Below are 11,796 nucleotides of genomic sequence, written 5' to 3' on the forward strand. Positions count from 1 at the left end.
AGGGGGAAAGGACACTAGAGCGCCGTCGTCATCCAATCTAATGAACTAGGGTTTCCCCCAGAGGTAGCAGAGAGTGACCTTGATCTTCTCCAACGCGATGCCTTGAAGAAGGGAATGACGCAGATAGCGCCGCCACCATGGGCCTTGGCAGTAGCCGAAATCAATTTTTTACTTAGATCTGTTCAAAGATCCATCTCTCTTGCACGGGACGCCGCGTCCTGCGACGTCCTCGGGAGCCGGATCCCAAGATCCGCCGCCACCAGTGCCGCCAAGGACCCACCACCTGGCCATCATGCCTGGAAGGGGACGACGCCACCACCGTGTTCAGATCCGGCACCACGCCAACGCCTCCGGACGCCCCCAATCACATCGGTGAAGGAGGACAACCAACGTGCGCGGCCACCACCGCTTAGGGCGGCCGGACGACGCCCAAGCCCGACCACCCGGAGGAGAACCGATTTGGGGTGAGAAACCTAGACCCGCCGCCGCCAGCCCCCACAGTGCCGCTGGGATCCCATCGGGCCGCCGCCCGAACGCACCAACTCCGCCTCCATGCCATACGCCCAGGGGCGCCATCGCATCTCAGCCAGAGGATCCCCTCGTGAAGAAAGGAGGAGGCCCACCGTCCGCCAACCGCAGTGCGAGCTTCGCTCGCCGGCCTACTCCTCCGGTGGTGGGGAAGCAGGGGAGGAGGTAGGTTGAGTGCGTCGGCGGCTAGGGCGCCCGAGTCGCCCCCTGGAGGCGACGCGAGCGAAGGGTCAATGTCTTCTAATTTACTTCCCAGAAACACAGAAATAGAAAGATACAACTTGGAACTAGTTCCTGATGGCATTCAATTAATGTGTTGATTGTTGTGTATATAAATTCTTCGTTTCCATGCTTATTTCATTGGAAGTCGCAGAGACTGGAAGTAAACTGAACTATGATAGTTTAAGATCAAAAATATACATATACATGTACATTAGCAAGACTAGTAGCATGCATGGAAACTGAACCAATGAAACTAAAGGATGTGGTCCTGAACACAAGTAGCATGACAGGCCATTGAGAAGTTAATGAGTTCATCATGTGCACATATACACAAGTTTTAGCACAGACTGTTTACTTAATGGAAGACATCACAAATCACTTAAATTCATCAATGAGAAACCTAGCAGATGAGATGATGGGAGAACACTGAAGCTCGGTGTACCAACAAATATGAACCAAGCCATACCACTTACATTTGATTGGATTAGAATGAGACCCATGTTATCCCAGTAAATTATGAGAACAATCAATTAAAATACATCTTTTGCAGTGCAGTTTCAGAAATAAAACACATATACACAAGTTTGTCAAGTATGTGTCAAAGTTCAAAAACAGTGAACATTTTTTTTTCAAAACGGAGGCAAAAGATTTGCCTCATCCATTAATTAAGCAGAAGAGAGTTGCCCCGTTAATCAACGGAAAGCTGGGCTAAAACCGTCACAAACTGCCGAGCGGGACACACATGATACACCACACACCCCTCAACTAAGAGGGTCTCATCAAGATACACACCGACGTCATCATCATCACTTCTCCCCAACGGGCGTCATCGCCCTCCCTAGTCTTCGAGCAAGCGACTCCGACTTCACCGAAGATGAACATCGATCCAATCCTCACAGCAGAGGCAGTGTGGAAACATAAGACCCGTGCCAGATACAGCCACCCGCATCGAAGGCAGCGTAGCTCCGACTCTGATGGAGAGATCCGAAGGAGGAATATGCATGGTTGGTGGCGTCGTGGAAGATCACCGAACTGACCACCTGCTACCGACCTGTCATTGTCGCCACAGGGCCCCGCCGCCGCCGCTTCCCTTTTTCAACACACAGTTTAGGAGATCACCTTATGGATAGTACTTAGTCGTTAGAACTTGAGCACAAATAGAATCAGGTTCCGAAAGTAAACGCCAACATTGTTTCGATAACATTGCCATATTAAAAGTGCGAGCCCGGATGCGGTTAGTTGGGGTTGGGGCATCCCTATGATCATTCGTGACATTTTTGCCTGACGGAATTGACATTTTTCATAACGGACCATGGGTAGTTTGGGTCTGGGGTATCCTATCTTATCATTCCTGACGTTCTATCGATGCTGAAATTGACATTTCCAAGAGAATGGAACAGCTGGGACATCAGGCAAGACCATGATGTTCTGGCAAAAGATCGTCTATAATATGTTGAGTCGATTTTTTTTTTATGAACTCACAAGTACTCCCTCCGTCTCATAATATAAGAACGTTTTTGGCACTACACTAGTGTAAAAAACGCTTTTATATTATGGGACGGAGGGAGTACAAAGCACTGTTATATTACTTGAAACATATAGTACAGTGTCGAAGGTGGCTAGAATGAATGATACAAATAATCGCTCATTCATAGTACATATTAGATAGTAAAACAATCTCATGTTATAGCTAGGAGTGAGCCTTGATAATCTCGTGTCTTCAAAGCAAGCAAATGCGGTTCATCAGGTTGTGTTTATTCTATATATATATAGTGTCGAAGGTTGTGTTTATTCTAGTAGTGTTATGTATTTTTAATAATTAATTGATGGATCTTAGGTTCATGCAACAGGGTAAGATGCCAGCATGTCAACGCCGCAGGCGCCCGTGCCTCTCTGGAGCTTCATGTAACCTCCTTCTCCCCAGTTTTGGCCCCATGAGTTCTTGATGAGCCAGTAGCTTGTCCCATCCTGCTCGACACCGTAGCCCACCACGGTCACCGCGTGGTTAATTTCTGTGCCGCAGGCGTCGCCGGTCATGATGCCGCCATTGTACATCTGGAAGCTCGGCTGCTTTCCATCGATGCCGACGGAGACGGGCTGGTTAGCGACGGCGGCGGCGAGCGCGTCCTCGTTGTTGGCGGGCACGACCTGGTAGCCGCGGATGGTGGCGGCCGGCCGCGTGGCATCGGAGTCGCACCTGCCTTGGGCCGTGACGTATGGGTAGGCGTCCTCGGTGGTGATGCCTCCGTTGTCCACTATGTATTCGAAGGCAGAGGTCATGAAGCCGCCGCCGCACCCGTGGTTCTCGGTGGTGCAGTCGAGCAGCTGCTGCTCCGAGAGGGAGACCAGCTGGCCGGTGGTGATCTGGTGGATGCCCTCCACGGCAGCCACCGCAGAGAAGGCCCAGCAGCATCCTGTACGTAGCAAACCAAACGTCGTCGTCGTGTAAGTTTTACTTATTACGGACTACTCACGGTAAGGAACGTGCATACATGCATGCACTAAGTTGCTGGTACGTACCACACCGTCCTTGGTACTTTACACCGGTAACTGCGCCTGTGGTCCTCCAGTCAACGCCCTGCTCGTCGGCGACAGAGAGGCTGATGTTCTCATACTTGAATCCCGGCAGCATCTTGGGTCCCGGTGGCGCGGGCTTGAACCCGGTGTACCTGGCGGCGAACTCCTCGCTGGTCAGGTCGGCGAACTTGTTTACGGCCAGGTGGTACTTCTTGGTGCCGTCGGCGTTGGACCTGGCGACAAGCTCGGAGTTGGCCTTGAACACCTAGAAGCGCAGCGCCTTCTCTGCGTCGTCCTTGTACTGGCGCCCGTGCTTGGCCATCCACTCCTCGTGGCGCGCCTGCATCGCCGCCTCCCCGCCGCCGGCCAACTCACGGGCCGCGACCACGCTGCTCATTAGGGCAATGAGGAGCAGCAGCAAGAAAGGGGTGGTCATCTTGGTCCCTGCCATGTACGCCGCTAGCAAATCGAGTGATTTGCGAGCAAACGTGGCAAGCTAAGTGAGTAACAAGAGTAGTAGTTGTAGCTGGTGCTGAAGCTACCGGAATCGGGTGCTTAAATAGGCGGCCTGCTAAAACGGTTTGATCGTAGGTCACGGCAGATGTAGCTGAATATTCCCAGCCCCACACAACACGGTGATCCTAGGTCACGGCAGATGTAGCCTAATATTTCCAGCCCCACACAACACGGTGCTAGTTTTTGGAATCGTGTGTGGAAAAATAATAATAAGTCATTCTAAGTTTCAACTCCATCGAGTTTGGCAATTTTAGCCGAATACGGAATACCGTGTGGACTCATATACGGTCACTGGTCTACTGTGACACACGTCGTATTTGTCCACTTGGCATGATGTTGACATTGTCTGTTTGCAAGAAGAAAACTGTAAGAGACTTCATTGAGTTTTTCCATCGCCCTCTCTAATTTGGTACGTATGAGTTTGACTGCTGACCAGAGATTCAATCGAACCTTCCACAAAGAGTGCCATTGTCCAAGTTCAGCATCCGTTTACTTGCTGCCTGGTAGTACTAGCATAGTATCCTAACGTGTGCGTCGTGCACAATGTCATACCCAAATGACCGTGTCCTCGTTGAGCTAATTAAGGGTATACGCAGTGATTCGATTAGCACTTCCCACACCTAGTGACCCGATTAAGATAAGTTGAGTATGTAAAATGCTACTCCTTAGTTACAACCTACAAGCTTAGCTTAATGGTCCACCTAATGAGTTAATCTAGAGGGAGAACCAGCCCGTAGCAAGATATTTTTCGCTGGAGCCCACTCCTTTAAAACCGAATGACGCCCAGCTCGATCTTCGTCATGAAGCCCTCTCTCTTTTACACCGTACTTTCACCACGGACCGCCAAGGCCGAGGAGGCGTGCGCCGCCCGTGACACCCAAGAAAGCACATCCAATGTCTCACGAGTCATTGTCACATTATAAAGTATAGTTGAATGTCATGCATTACCACAAAATAAAAATATGATGTCCATGCAATTGATACACCACCATGTACGTTATTAACTCTTGAATCAACCTACCAATACTTTTACCCTTCTATATAAAGATAAAAAAATGTACAACTTGATGAAAAAAATACAAACCTCTCACTCATGCAATTTATAGCAAAGCCATCTCTAATGAAATGCAATTTGCCACATTTTCCAAAATAGAAAAATTATTCTGCTCAAGACAACTGTAACTGAATAGGCCAACTCCAACCCGCACCCCACTCACTCTCAACCGTTACTCTTATAACAAAATTCCACTAACTCGTGTTCTAAGTGAGCCAGTGATCGACGCGGCCATGGCAGGCCAGTAACATGGGACAAGGTCAACAGCCACATTCAGATGTTATTCACTACAAGCCTACAACAAATTTTCTAGACAGAAATAAACACATGCTGATATTCGATCATGCAAACGCATACTACACTAACAGCAGCACATCTACATATAACGTTAGAATGGCTAAAACAGAATACACTAGGAGCGGGATAAACGAGTTATACCCTCTAGTAGGCCAGGCAGAAGCCGCGGCGGCGGCAGTAGCGGCTTCCTTCTTGTCAACTTCGATCTTCTCAGCGGTGACACGTTCGACGTCGGTGGACATGGTGATGACGAAGACGACGCGGATCGGAGGCGAGCAGTCGCGTGGTTGCTTCCCAAAAATAGTTGCGTCCTCGGCGGCCTTCTTGTCAGCTTAGATCTTCTCAGCAGCGACACGTTCGGCGTCGGTGGACATAGTGATAACGAAGATGACCCGGATCAGAGGCGAGCAGTCGCGTGGTCGCTTCCTAAAAGCCTAATCGCCCCTCTCGAGATGCGATCTGATTCACGTGACGGCATAAACGCATAGATGTGAGCTCAGATCAGCTAATTTCCGCAACCCGCCGCGCGTCGAGGCGTGGCGTGGCAAGGCGGGCGCCGGAGGAGTGAGTGAGGGCATCTTCTATTGTCAAGCTCCAATAGCATGTGGAAGAGAATCCCTTATAAAGAGGTCCAACTCCTTCCCCATTAGCGGGGTGGGACTAACCTTCCCACTACACCTAGTGCCATATAGCCCACATGGGCCCTTAGAGATTTTCTGAAATTGTTATATGGGCCTAAAGCCCACCCCATATTTGAACATTTTCCAACTTGTCGTCGTCTTGTCCGCCGCTTGCGCCCATGAAAAACATATACACATCACAAAGCACCATGACGCGCCGTAGAGAAGCACTGCAACACCATCAGCAAATAGGGATCCTAATTCCACAGTTTCCCAATTCAATTTGACATCAAGGAATTGATATAGTTTTTGAAAAATAATATTGGTTTCTGTACGGTTTGTATGTTATAAACCATGATTGTGGTAGAGATGAGGAACCCTCCTTCGTTCCGCTACCCTCCCGTGGCAGCCGGAAGGTCTTTGCCGTCCGCTTACAGAAAACGGACGGCAAAGACCAGGCTGATGGCAAAGAACGGTATTTGCCATCAGTCTGTTCTTTGCCGTCCGCTGGCTGACGACAAAGAGAGAGCTGGCCTCACTAAACGAGCTAATTGGAAAAAACTTAACAACCCCCCTCTTTGCCGTACGGCAAAGAGGAAACAAAGCGGACGGCAAAGGGTGGGCGGACGGCAAAGATGTGACCTAACTAACGGCCGAGCCCCACCACGCCGTTGCCCCACCTCCTCTATCCCTATCCCCTCTCTCTCTCTCTCCCGCTCGTCTCTCCCTCTCCCTCCCACGAGAAGCTACGCCGGCCGATTCCGGCGAGCTCCGGCGGGATTCGATGACGCCCGCCCCACAGGCGAGAGCCTCCCGACCCCGCGCCGCTGCGCCACCTCGCCTCCACCCGCCGGTGCGCACTGCCACCTCACCATTCACTACTAGAAAAAGGCTTACTAGTGGCGCACCAGTTTTGCCTACTAATGGCGCACTACTGGTGCGCCACTAGCACCACGCCACTAGTATTTTGTACTAATGGCGCATCACTGGTGCGCCATTAGTATCTGGAATACTAATGGCGCACCAGGCAGTGCGCCATTAGTATAGGCCATGGTGCGCCATTAGTGTGCCTCCCAGTGGGCATGTGCTTTGCCATACTAATGGCGCACTCCTGGGTGATGCGCCATTAGTATGCTTTGGCATACTAATGGCGCACATTTGGGTGATGCGCCATTAGTTTGTATATTAGGGATTTTTTTTCTTTTCTAATATTTGCACAGATTACAAAATATATTATTGGACAGAATATAAACAGCACCACACAGCAACAGCAGATTCATCGAATACAATAGAAGATTAGTCTCCGAATACAATTCATCATATAAGTCTCCGAATTCAAAAGACCGAACAAAGATAGAACATTACAAGACTCGAGACCGCGAGTAGCGAGTTTGTCGAAAGTAATACTAATCCTAACAAGTCCTACTAATCATCATCATACAACTTCTACTCGTTATTAAGGACCTAAAATACCCTATTTAAGCTAAAATAGCATAAAACAATATAGACCCTGACTCTCCATTATGGAGAATGGAGATCATCCTGTCTCCAATTCTTGCGCGGCACTTCCTTTTGCTTCCAAGAACCTCCTTACGACTGTCCATACATTTTTTCCATTCTCTGATTAGCATGTCTCCACTTCTTCTAGAAATCCGGTATGGACAGTTCAGATTCGTAGGATGACCTGGATATAAGTTCAAAACTTGAAGGCTGCCATTCTGATACATCAAATGAGGCACACAATCCTCTGGGATTCTCTGTTGAAAAACATAGTAATAACTTCATAGTTAGCAATGATGTACTAGTTTTAGAAGTATGCAAAAGATGCACGGATGTCGTAATAGTAAAAAATCTTACCAGGGTATCTCCATGGTAGTTACCGTGTTCAACACGTGCACTAGTGGCACGTATTGACCATAATGTTGAGGAGTTTGATTGTAGATATTGTAATTCTCAAGATCAGTACAAAATCCGACCAGATGATTTTTCTCCTGATAAGTTAACTCGGAGCCATCGGTGTAGTGGGTTTTGTCTACCATTTTCCGCACATTTTTTGAACAATCAAAATAAGCTGTTAATGGAAATAAGCTGTCAACTATTTTGAAATAAACAATATAGATTAGTTAATAATTAACTATGTTTGACAAACTCACATAGCGGTAGAACTGGAGGCGTATCCACAAGGACCCAAATGTCCATATTGTCTTGGTCGATGCCAGGATCACCAAGATCCATGGTGACAAGCATATCCTCATCAAAACCATAAATCTTGCAAAATGCTTCCCAATTTTGGCAACCAAAATGGGTTACGCTCTCAGCATTATACAGATTTACTTCAAAATCCACATGGTGATGTGTCCTTAGGTGAATTTTCTTCGTTTCAAAATTTTCATGATCTTCAAAATCCATCCTCTCCAACACATAGCGTCTTGCATGGCATGGGATAAACTATACTCGAATTGTAAAAGATGAAATTACATGTTGAAATAGTTGAAGTCATGCTTAATTATGAAAAAAACACTTGTCGTCGTTGCGTACCGTTTCAACTTCGAAGGTCTCCTCGAGCTTAATGCTGAAGCGCCGATCATCGTCCAGGTGAGGCCTGTCGCACAGACCTCGACCGTCGTGGCACCAGTCACACTCCCCCGAGAGACTTTCGTCGTCCGATGAGGACATTTCCTATGTTCATAATTCAAAACTACATCATCTCTGTTGGGTCCAATAAGATAATCCACAGTGTGGTAAAAACACGCCCATCCAAATAGAATATGTGGTATGGGCTTTTTTAGTAGGTCATCCTACCAGATTAGGGTTTATCGATGACAAGCAACTGACATTAGTAATAACTATGAATAGATATCACACTTCTATATGTATAACACAAGAGGCAGTTGATCCTACTTAATTAAGTACTAAGATACCCCGGCCCATGCATTGGTCGGAAGTGCCCCATATGTCCTATTTTTAGCAAAGTCATGCTAAAATTCACGGAAAATTTCAGCATGACCTTTGCTGAAAATAGGACATATGGAGTACCCGAATTTGCCAGAACGGTAGTTAATCGACATTCCGGCAAACTCAAGGGCCTCTCGGGGTACCTGCAAAATCATCACGACACGATGGTCGGAGACAAAACCCAGCAAACTAGCACCACAATGTGCCTCTACTTTCATATGGATGAAAAGGCCACAGACCATATGGTCCTCTACTAGCATATCTTCAACACTCCAATTTCTTTCAGTTTTGGCAGTTTATGTGCCTTTGGTAAGCATTATATTACAAAAAAACAAGATATGCAGTACTATACAATATCCATAACCAGAAAACAAGACATGCATAGGCTATATTTGAAACAAGATATTCTGCCACATCACAAAATACTACTACTACTGCTGCACATGATTCATGCCCTAAGCACAATATACTACTACTACTGCTGCATCATATCATAGGAAATAATTGCCACTAATATCATTCCAGCCTCTCAAGTGGAAGATGACCCAGCTAACTGAATCTAGTTTCAGTAAGGTTTTCAGTAAAGCCAAATTAATTGCCACTGATATCATTCCAGCCTCTCAAGAGGCTTGACTATATGTCTGTGTTCTGTCTACTCCATTGTCTCTAGCTAACCCTGGCATCTACACTGATGACTGATTTGCTAAGCTTTTGGGAGACTGTGTGTATAGAGCTTCTACTAAAAACAAGAACCATGCTCAGTGTTATGGCCTTGCAGAACATCTGAATTTGTGTGAGGAGCGAACTGCTCCGATCTGCAGTGACACCACCCTTCACTTCTACATTAATATTGCTTGAGATAATGAGAAATGAGACTTGCTTGAGATACCATATGAAAGTGATGAACTTGACAGTTGACACAGATGCAACCTCATATAAAATATGTGTTGGAAACACTTGAGCTTTATTACAAAGTAGAAAATTTTGCAACATAACCACTTATATTCACTGAAATAACTGAAATAATCACCACCTATATTCATCAACATAACCACTGCCAATCAGAGATGGGGGACAGGGGAGAGGGAGGGCGGACGCCGGCAGCCGGAGGGGCGGGAAGGGGATGAGCATACCTGCGCTGGACGCAGGTGGGTAGGGCTGGAGCTCGCCCCAGTTCTGCTCGATGATGGAGTTCGTCCGATCCTACAGAGAGAAGGGAAGGTGGAGGAGTCAGGAGGGAATGGAGGGGAGGAGGGAGGTCGAGGTGGACGCCGGCGGGTCAGGAGGGATTTACCTGGCCGCCGCTCGATTTGGCGCGTGGAAGATGAGGTGGGGCGACGGGTAGACGCGGGGGTGCCGGCGCGGGGGAGCTGCAGTGGTGGGGGGCGCGGGGGCGCGGGGGCGGCGGCGCGGGGGAGCTGCAGTGGTGGGGGCGCGGGGGCGGCAGGGGTCGGGGCGGCGAGGGTCGGGGCGGCTGCGTCGTGGGTCAGGCCGGTGAGCGCGCGGGTGGACTGGCGAGGGAGAGGGAGGAATTAGCTAAGGGGGGAAACTTACTAATGGCGCACCCCGAAGCGGTGCGCCATTAGAGTGTTTTTTTTACATAGCAATGGTGCACCCTGGACGCGTGCGCCATTAGTAAAAAAAAATTATGTAGCAATGGCGCACCAGCCAGAGGTGCGCCATAAGTAATTTTTATTATTATTATTTTTTGTTGCATCTAATAATTTTTTAGAAATTGAATATGAATATGAAACAGTAATAATTTATTATTTAAAAATATCATCAAATTTATTATTTGAAAATATCATCAAATTTGTTATTTGAAAATATAATCAAATTTGTTTTTTTTTTGCAATTTTAGTTGCATTCATTTGTGACGTTGGAGCGGTCTCGGGAGGGTGCGGGGGGTCGGCGGCGGCGGTGGAGCGGGCCGGGGAGGGTGCGGGGGGTCGTCGGCGGCGGTGGAGCGGGCCGGGGAGGGTGCGGTGGATCGTCGGCGGCGGTGGAGCAGGGGAGCTAGGGTGCGCTGGGTCGTCGGCGGCGGTGGAGCAGGGAAGGGTGCGGTGGGTCGTCGGCGGCGGTTGGAGCGGGGGAGGGTGCGGGGGGTCGGCGGCGGCGGCCGGTGGAGCGGGGTAGAGGGTGCGGGGGGTGCTCGGCGGCGAGGGGGACCAGATCTGGCGAGGTGGGATAGCGATCGAGATGGAGGGGGATCGAGATCAAAGTGTCCATGAAATATACACTAATGGCGCACTCTTCCCTGGTGCGCCATTAGCAGTTTTGCAAAAAAAAATATTGTAGTGGCGCACCATGTGGCTAGTGCGCCATTACTAGTTAGAACTAGTAATGGCGCACTGTGCCCTGGTGCACCATTAGTATGTCTGGAAAAATAAAAATAAAAAAATTTGTTACTAATGGCGCACCGTGTGTTTTCACAGTAATGGCGCACCAGCACATGGTGCGCCACTGCTATATAGCAATGGCGCACCACATGTCTGGTGCGCCATTAGTGGCCATTCCATCTATAGCCCTTTTCCTAGTAGTGATTTCCCCTCACCCTTGTCTCCCTCGCTAAGATCCGCCCGCACCCGCTGCCCTGTCGCCATGGCCTCGTCGATTCCGCGGCCACCAGCTCCCTCTCGCCGCGCCAAGATGTCCAGGAGCTCCTCCATCGTCGTCTTCTTTGCCCTCGCAGGGTCGGATGGGCGCGCGCGGCGGAGGTCGTGTGCGGGGCGTCGCTGTCGCCGTGGATGACGCGGTTCGGGATCGCCGCGCGCTTCAACGCCACGTCGTCGGCCGTCTCGGAGGCCGCCGCCGTCAACGCCGCATCGGGCGTCGTCCACGCGGTGCCGCAGACCGAGCCTGTTGTGTCCGCTGAGTGGCTGCATGCCAACCTCGGGGACCCCAATGTGAAGGTATAGCACTTGCCGTTCTGCTGCGCCCGCCCTCTGAAATCTCAATGTCAGTTGCACAATTGGTATAGTCTAGATTTAAGACAGGGTACTCATATGGCTGGGGTTCTGCTGCCGTGGCAATTTGGTCAGCGCTGCTACAAGTGATAAATCTGTTTGCTTAACTAGTGATGCTAGC

The 11,796-nt window shown here is 49.1% G+C and overlaps 1 pseudogene; it reads right to left on the reverse strand.

Annotated features, from left to right (window-relative positions):
- Positions 1–2,221: 2,221 nt before the first annotated feature.
- Positions 2,222–3,791, reverse strand: LOC109786397 (senescence-specific cysteine protease SAG39-like; annotated as a pseudogene).
- Between the last annotated feature and the right edge of the window lie 8,005 nt (positions 3,792–11,796).

Source organism: Aegilops tauschii, chromosome 4 (assembly GCF_002575655.3).
Source record: "Aegilops tauschii subsp. strangulata cultivar AL8/78 chromosome 4, Aet v6.0, whole genome shotgun sequence".
Lineage (NCBI taxonomy): Eukaryota > Viridiplantae > Streptophyta > Magnoliopsida > Poales > Poaceae > Aegilops > Aegilops tauschii.